Source organism: Meriones unguiculatus, chromosome 6 (genome assembly GCF_030254825.1).
Source record: "Meriones unguiculatus strain TT.TT164.6M chromosome 6, Bangor_MerUng_6.1, whole genome shotgun sequence".
Taxonomy (NCBI): domain Eukaryota; kingdom Metazoa; phylum Chordata; class Mammalia; order Rodentia; family Muridae; genus Meriones; species Meriones unguiculatus.
This window is the reverse complement of record NC_083354.1, coordinates 28,047,560-28,056,342: the sequence shown is the minus strand read 5'-3', so window position 1 is coordinate 28,056,342 and position 8,783 is coordinate 28,047,560. Positions and strand designations below refer to the sequence as shown.

At 37.2% G+C, this 8,783-nt stretch overlaps 1 pseudogene; it reads left to right on the top strand.

The window, feature by feature from the left end:
* Window positions 1-1,287: 1,287 nt before the first annotated feature.
* Window positions 1,288-1,942, top strand: LOC132654780 (small ribosomal subunit protein eS6-like; annotated as a pseudogene).
* The last annotated feature ends 6,841 nt before the right edge of the window (window positions 1,943-8,783 follow it).

Genomic DNA, 8,783 nt, shown 5'->3' with positions numbered 1-8,783 from the left:
GTTTCTCCCCCAAATGATGACTTATGCCACATGATGAAAAGTCAGTTACAAAAAGCTTAATGTTTTCAAATTGTAGTTTTAGTATTTTACAACAGATAAAAGATATAACAATACATGAAAAAAAGAAATAACCAGGGCTCATATCATACTTGGAGGAAGATATATTTTACCAAAGCAAGATGAAAACATGGTGGGACTAGACTTCATATTGTTGATGAGAACAAAGGCACAAAATACAGAAAAGACTATTTCTCAAAGTGTGAATACATTTACTCCCCATAGCCTTGGATAATTGGAGCAGGTCCTGTTGTTGGTATTATTTACTATTGATATATATTTTTAGTTAAGCAGCAGTTAATCCTAAACCAGCTGTATACCCAAATCACCACACAGAGATTGGGATTTATTTAATTAAGTTAGAGCACAATGTTGGGCAATAGTTACTCCATCCTAAACCTCCATGCCCGAATAGTTTCCTACCATTCAGATTTCACCCATTATACTTGTTTTTAGTCATATCTTAGGTCTGGTTCATTTCTCCACGTGGTCCCAAGACCTCTCCTGCCGATTCTCCTCCTCCCTCTACCCTGCTTCCTTCCTCTTCCTCCCACTCTGGACCAGGATGTCACACCCTATCCTCTCTGTTGCTCAACATTGTGACTGGTTGTTTTAATTGACAATTTAGAGAACAAATGGTGGCATGTTTACACAAACTTGAGACAGGTGATGCTTAGAATAAGTGCCACAATGCAATGTCCAGATTGAAACCATATAGTGGGGTAGAGAAATCAGCATTTAAATGAAGAAGGGTAAATTGTATACATTCCAAAAGAACATTATACCAACAAAGTTCTAAAGATGACCACAATGGAAGAGAATGAGTAAGAGATGACAAACACGTGCAGTAGGAGGAGGATAGTGTGAGTGGCTCTGTCCTGAAGGGAGGCTTTTAGAAAGTGCTGAGTACTGTGGATATGCTTGGCTTGTCTCATGTTTATAGAGGATACTCACTGTGGAGACACTTGAGTAGGTTATGAGAACCAAACACAGCCATTACAGAAGCACAGTAATAATATATGTGGTTGCCATGCTGTCAGAAGTCAACATGAGCAGTAACCATAACTCACTGTATTAGTCACATTTTTGTTGTAACTGGGACCTGACACTTTTGCTGGAGTCAAGATATTTAGAAGCAGGGCACACTCTTCATGGTGCCTCCTAGGCAGTCAGCTGCATCAAGATGAAGCTGAGTATCCTTTCCTTGGCAGAAACTCACTGAAGTGGATAATGAACGCAACAGAAGTAGCTACTGATGCCCTGGGTGAAGAGTGGAAGGGTTATGTGGTCCGGATCAGTGGTGGGAATGACAACGTTTTCCCATGAAGCAAGGCACTTTGACCCACGGCAGAGTGCGTCTGCTGTTGATTAAGGGGCATGCTTGTTACCGAACAAGGAAAATTGGACAGAGGAAGTCCACGTCTGTTCGTGGATGCATTGTAGATGCCAATCGGAGTGTTATCAGCTTGATTATTTGGAAATAAAAAGGAGAGAAAGCTATTCCTGGACTGAGAGACACTACTGTGCCTTGTCCGCTGGGACCTAAAAGAGCTGGTAGAATCCAAAAGCTCTTTAATCTCTCTAAAGAAGATCATGTTCGCCAATATGTTGTCAGAAAACCCTTAAACAAAGAAGGTAAGAAGCCCAGTACTAAAGCACCCAAGATTCAGTGTCTTGTCATGCCACGTGTCCTGCAACACAAATGCCAATGTATTGCTCTGAAAAACAACATACTGAGAAAAACCAAGAGGCTGCAGAATTTGCTAAACTTTTGGTTAAGACAGTGAAGGAAGCCAAAGAAAAGCTCCAAGAACAGATTACGAAGAGATGTAAGCTGTCTTCGCTGGGAGCTTCTACCTTTAAGTCTGAGTCCAGTAAAAAATAAGTCTTTATGAGTAATAAATAAATGATCATACCTTGAAAAAAATAGAAGCAGGTGCACAAGCCAACTGACTTAGCAGGAGGGAGCAATGAACTTGGCTCAGTGTTTAAATTTCATACACCTGGAGTTGCTGGGGCTGATTGTGATTGCTTGTAAGCAACTCAATAAGTACATCACATACAGGGACACCCCCATGGTATTCCGGAAATATACACTATGAATTTCCCTCCGATGTCATCCAGGAAATCTTTAAATCCATAATGTGACAGCATTTATTGTTTCAACGGAAAGGGGGGAAATTGGATATGTTTACTCAAGTTTAGTGTTTTCTCTGGACATGATGATAGACATTTTTTATTTTAAGACTCAAGAGACAGAAACAGACAGACCTATGAATTTATGGTTATCTGGTCTACAGGGGTAGTTCGAAGACCATTAGGGTTACACACAGGCAAGTCCATGATTAAAATACAAAAACAAAACAAAAAAGATTAAAGTATATTTTTTATTTGCTTAAACCCAGTAACTTTCTGTCATTCTTCAAAGAAAAAAATTTAAAGCACAAAATTATTTTAAAAAGTCACAAGACGTTGATTTTAAAATTCATCAAAATAAACAACAGAAAATATTTAAAAATCATATTTACAATGAGTGAAGAAAAAAGAAACCTTATTTTAAGATTTGTCTTGTTTTTATTTATGTTACAGTCGAGAGGTTGCATGTGAGTTTGAGTGCCAACAGAGGCCAGAGGTTTGCCATCTCCTATAGCTGGATTTGTAGACAGTTCTGAGCCGCCAGAAGGAGCAGCTGAACACAGATACATGGTAACAGCACTATGCACTTTTAACCACTAACTCATCTCTTTATCCTAAAAAAAGGATTAAATCTAAATTTGGAAAAACCTAGAATATAAAATAAATTGAAATGAATCCACAGCTTGGATAAATTTCCTATAAATAATTCAGAAATGTCTGAAACATGAAAATAAAGAGGCTCAAAATCACTAATAACTAAAGGAATACAATGAGTTGATGTAAATCAAAGTTGAAATGAACCATCTTCGCATACTGCACAAACAGGTATTAATCAAAGAAAATTAACCTAAATAAAAGCAGGAGTCAAAGCTGCTGAAAATATAAAGGAAACGAACCTTAGTGATGACTCTATAAAGAAAGTAAAATGTTGAAGTTGTACAAATTAGAATTTTTTTTTTGTCAGAAAAATTGAAAAATACCTGCCAAGTTTCAACTGTGCTTTTACTGAATCTCCCACATGTTGGATCATCATCTGTTATTAATCATAATAGCAAATGCTGTACATTGATCTGGGATCTGAGAGGACAAGGCTACACAGGGAATGACCAGTGCTGAGTAATAATAACTGAGGATTCAGGCATTACATAGCAATGCCTTGCTGAGTTTCTGCAGTTCTCAGGAAGATTCTCAGGAAAACACAGTCACTTCTTTCTTCAGTAGTTGGTGTAACTCAGGGATTAGACCTTCAGATCTTGAATGGCTTTGGGTAGAATGGATATCCACCTGTAGAATGAGATTATATCTATATCTCCTCACTGTGCACAAAAATTAGTGTTAAATTGCTCTAAAGCTGAAATAATAAAGCTATTAGAGGAAAATGTTAGAAATACAAGATATAGATAGAGGCAGCAATACTAAAAGCATAGGAAGTTCACCAAGAATTAACGGGTGGAATTGGGTGAAATTCAAAGCTTTTTGCATATTAACAGAAAGTACCAGGCAAGTAGAGATACAACCTACAAAGCAGGAGAAAAAAAAATCACTAAATTCTATATTTCAATCATGAGCTTAAAACCTAAAATGTATGAAGGGAAATAAGGATTAAACAGTTTCTTCACAAACATTTCAGTCAACTCACAGGTTAATGAATCAGGCAAGGATTAATTAAGAGTCAAGGCACAAATGGACAGTAAATAGTTTTTTAATGTATTGAAGATATTTACCTATCCAGGAAAAGCAAATTTTAAATAATTTGATACTGCATTTTACCCATTAGAATGATTAACATCAAGAGAATAGACCATAAGAAATGTTGTCAATGATGTGGGGAAAAAAATGAAACCTCATTCTATAATGGTAGAAGGATGAATTGCTGTATTTATTAAAGAAATAAATACAAACCTTTCTAAATAAAACAAAAAAATAAGAATGCAATATTACACAGCTATTCAATTTCTGGGCATATACTCAAAAGACTGTATCTCCAACCGCAGAGATACTGCGTATATATGTAACTGCTTCAAAATTCATAATAATACTTTATTTTATTTGTGGCTGTTGTGAAGAGTGTAGCTTCTCTAGTTTCTTTTTCAGCCCTTTTGTCTTTTGTATATAGGAGGTCTGCTGATTTTTTTCAGTTAATTTTGTATCCAGCCACTTTGCTGAAGGCATTTATCAGCTGAAGGAATTCTCTGGTTGAATTTTTGGGGTCACTCATGTAAACTATCATATCATCTGTAAATAGTGATACTTTGGCTTCTTCCTTTTTGATTTGTTTCCCCTTGATGTCCTTTAATTGTCTTATTGCTCTAGCTAGGAATTCAAGAACTATGTTGAAGAGATACAGAGAGAGTGGGCAGCCTTGCTTTGTTCCTAATTTCAGTAGGATTGCTTTAAGTTTCTCCCTGTTTAGTTTGATGTTGGCTATAGGCTTGCTGTATAGTGTAATTATTATGTTTAATTATGTGCCTTGTATCCCTGATCTCTCCAAGACTTTAAACATGAATGAGTTCTGGATTTTGTCAAATGCTTTTTCAGCATCTAAGTAGATGATCACGTGGTTTTTCTCCTTCAGTTTGTTTATATGGTGGACCACATTGATGGATTTCTGTATATTGGTTCAATATACCCCTGCACACCTGGGATGAAGCCTACTTAAAAGACAGAAATAACATAAAGTACTTTGGTGTGACTCTAACCAAAAGCAAGTGTGAAAGATCTGTTTGAAAAAAACTTCAAGTCTCTGAAGAAAGAAATTGAAGAAGATATCAGAAGATGGAAAGATCTCCCATGTTCATGGAGCAGTAGTGAAAATGGCCATCCTGACAAAAGCAATCTACAGATTCAATGCAATTCCCATCAAAATACCAACACAATTCTTTACAGAACTTGAAAGAACACTTCTCAATTTCATATGGAAAAACAAAAACCCAGAATTGTTAAAACAATCCTGTAAAACAACAGATTGTCTGGAGGTATCTCCATCTCTGATATCAAACTCTGTACTACAGAGCAATAGTAATAAACATTGCATGGTAATGGCATATAAACAAAATGGTGGATCAATGGAATCAAATAGAAGACCTAGAAATAAACCCACACACCTACGGATACTTGATTTTTGACAAAGGAGCTAAAACCATACAATGGAAAAAAGACAGCATCTTCAAGAAATGGTGCTGGTCCAACTGGATGTCTACGTGCAAATAGATCCATATTTATCACCCTGCACAAAACTAAAGTCCAAGTGGATCAAAGAACTCAACATAAACCAGACACACTAAATCTGTTAGAAGGAACCCTTAAATAGACATAGCCCATGGCAGCTCGGTCTCTAAGTGGGTTCCTAGTAATGGGAACATGGACTGTCTCTGACATGAACTCAGTGCCTTTGATCAAATGCTCTTTGATCACCTCCCCCTGAGAGGGAGCAGCCTTACCAGGACACAGAGAAAGACAATGCAGCCAGTTGCTTATGAGACCTGATAGACTAGGGTCAGAGGGAAGGTGAGGAGGACCTCCCTATCAGTGGATTGGGGAGGGGCATGGGAGAAGATAAGGGAGGGAGAGTGGGATTGGAAAGGGATGCGGGATGGGGCTACAGCTGGGATACAAAGTGAATAAACTGTAATTAATAAAAAATAAATAAAATAAAACAATCGGGGAAGAGCCTTAAACTCATTGGCATAGGAGACAACTTTCTGAACAACACCAACAGCACAAGAGCAACAATCAATAAATGGGACCTCATGAAACTAACTGAAAAGCTTATCCTCTGAGAGGCTCTACTAGTAGCACCTCAAAATGGATGCTGAGACTCACAGCCAAACATTGGGTGAAGTGTAGGGAGTCTTTTGGAAAAGCAGGAGGAAAGAGAAGAAGACCTGGAGATGACAGGACATCCACAAGGAGACCAATAGAGCCAACTAACCAGGTCCCAGAAAAGCTTGCTGAGACTGAAGCATCAACCAAGGACCATGCACAAACTGGACCTACGCCCCCTACAAAGATGTAGCAGATGGGCAGCTTAGGCCTCAAGTGGGTCCTCTAGTAAGGGAAGTGGGGACTACATAGAGCAGGTACTTACTAGCCAGCTTTTTGATCACCTCTCTCTGGTGGGAATGCCATGCCAGGTCAAAGAGGAAGAGAACATGCTCAGTCTTGATGCAACTTGATGAGCTAGGGTGGATGGGAAAGGAGCTTCTCTTTCTGAGGAAAAGTGGAGAGTGAGAGGAGGAGACTGTGAGAGGAAAAGGGAAGGCTCCAATTTAGATATAAAGTTAATATAAATAAACAAATAGAAAAATGTCTTGAGGAATCAAGGAGAGAAGAATAGGACAAATGCGTCATAAACCTGAAAAGGATTATAAAGGTTATGTAGAGGAGTGAGATGGTGTCACAGGAATGGAGAAGAAAAATATGAGGAGAATGAAAAAAAATTGTTGGAAAAGGTCACAATGAAATCTAGTATTATGTATGTTAGTTATAATTTCAAAAAACCAAGCTAAATTCAAAGACAGATTATAGTTTCATAGCAAATTTTGTTATTTAGTGATGACACTTCTTAAATTCAATACAATGTTAACAAATTGTACCCAATACTTACAATTGTCATTCTTGTCTTATTTCTTTCCTATAGGAATTTTACTATACTGGAAAGATTGGGGTTAAACGTACAGTCTGATACATGAAAGATGAGCAACTAAAGTCAAAAAGTGCCATGGGCACCTAGGTTAATGATACTAAAATTAGGGTCATTATAATGCATTTGCATTTTTGACTATAAGGAAAAGTTAAAAGTCTATTAGGTGTATAGGTGTATAGATGTATAGATACAGGTGTGCAGGTGTAGAGATAGATGTATAATATGGTAGAGTTTGGGTTTTGCTTTTTTGGTTTAGGTTTCACTTATTAACAGAAATCCCTGCACAGGCAAATTTATAATAGTTCTGAAACTCTAGACACTGGCCATGACAATTGGAATAGAGAAAGCCAAACATACTTGTGTCTATTGTCCAGAAGTGGACAGGCCTAAGTAGACAGGCTTCACATGACAAGAGCACCGTGTGTGTATGTTCTTGCTGACATGAGAGCTGGAACCATATAACAAACAATTTTGCAGTGTATGTAGTGACACACAGTAATAATCAGATACACGTTCATTGTATTTCAGAATGGATGAAGTACCAACAAACAAAACTTACTCCTAAAGTGCATTTGCTCTTTATCATAATTCATTCATTAACTACTAATCTTGACACATAAAATTAATTTTCCTAATAAAAAACCACCCTATAATTCTATTATTGGTTAAACAATATAACTTACTAGTATCAGTATTCTCTTTAATCCATGATTTTAATCTAGCTCTTAGACAAAAATTAGAAGATAGTATGTTTCAGAAGTATGTGAATTGGTGAGCAAGAAGAATGAAAAGAACAAGCACTTCAACATATCTAGCATGCTATGGGGATGTAGCTCAAGGCTTCTCCAGTTGTTTCAAGGCACTAAGTGTGATCTCCAGTGTCATCAGTACACAAACATAAAGAATTCAAATACATTTTTGTTTAAAAAACTAAAATCTAGAAAGACATGCAGAAATAGATAGCAAAAGAATGAGGGAGGCAAAGACCCAGAGGAGAGACATAGACAGAGGCCAAGTGAGGAAAAGAAAGAAAACAATGTGATATCAGCAATGAGACAGTCTCAGTAGCAGCTTATGAGAGGAACATATTCACACAGCTTAGGGGGGATTAGCTATTCTGTCCTGAGTTGAAAATACCAACTTTATCCAAAATACTAACTTTATCCAAAATACCAATTTTATCCAAAAACTCAATTAACTTTCAACTTCCTAAACCAATACCAGAGTTCCTTTCCCTGATCCTATCTTGAGTTCTTTTCCCTTCCTTATTTCCTTTTTCCTTCCTTCCTCTCTTCCATCCTTCCCTTTTTCTTCTCTCCATCCCTTCTTTCTTTCTGCAGAACTGTTGAAATAAATCATTTGAATATTGCTCTGTTGAAATTTTTCTGTTTAGTTCTTTACCCCAGTTTTAACTGGATTATTTGATTTGTTGGAGTTTAATTTCTTGAATTTTTTGTACATTTTTGTCACCCCTAATTTCACCATTGGCTGTCTCTGGGATTGCAGGAATATTAATTTGAGTACCCTATTGTTGTAAAAGATCTCTCCCCCACAAATGTATGGGTATGTCAGCCACATTAGGTCTCAATTCCCTGGTTGCCATTCTGGTCCCACACATTTAATCTACTGTACAACACTTTGTCTTACATGAGACAATTTACCAATTCCTATAAATGGTGTAGAAATCTTCTGAAGTGGCCATTCTTGTTTCCAAGACTTTGATGTCAGCTCCTGTATCTATCAAACCTTATATTTCAACCTTGTTCATTTGTACCATTAACCACTGTTGCCAGAACACAAGGTTTTTAGTACTCCCAAAGGCGCCTGTTCTTTCTATGGGATCAGTTTTGCCCTTGATGTAAGGATACAGTAAGAGCTGAGCAATTCTACTCCCTGCAATAATTTGTATCTCCTGTTTTCCCTATACCATGATTGTATATTCTTC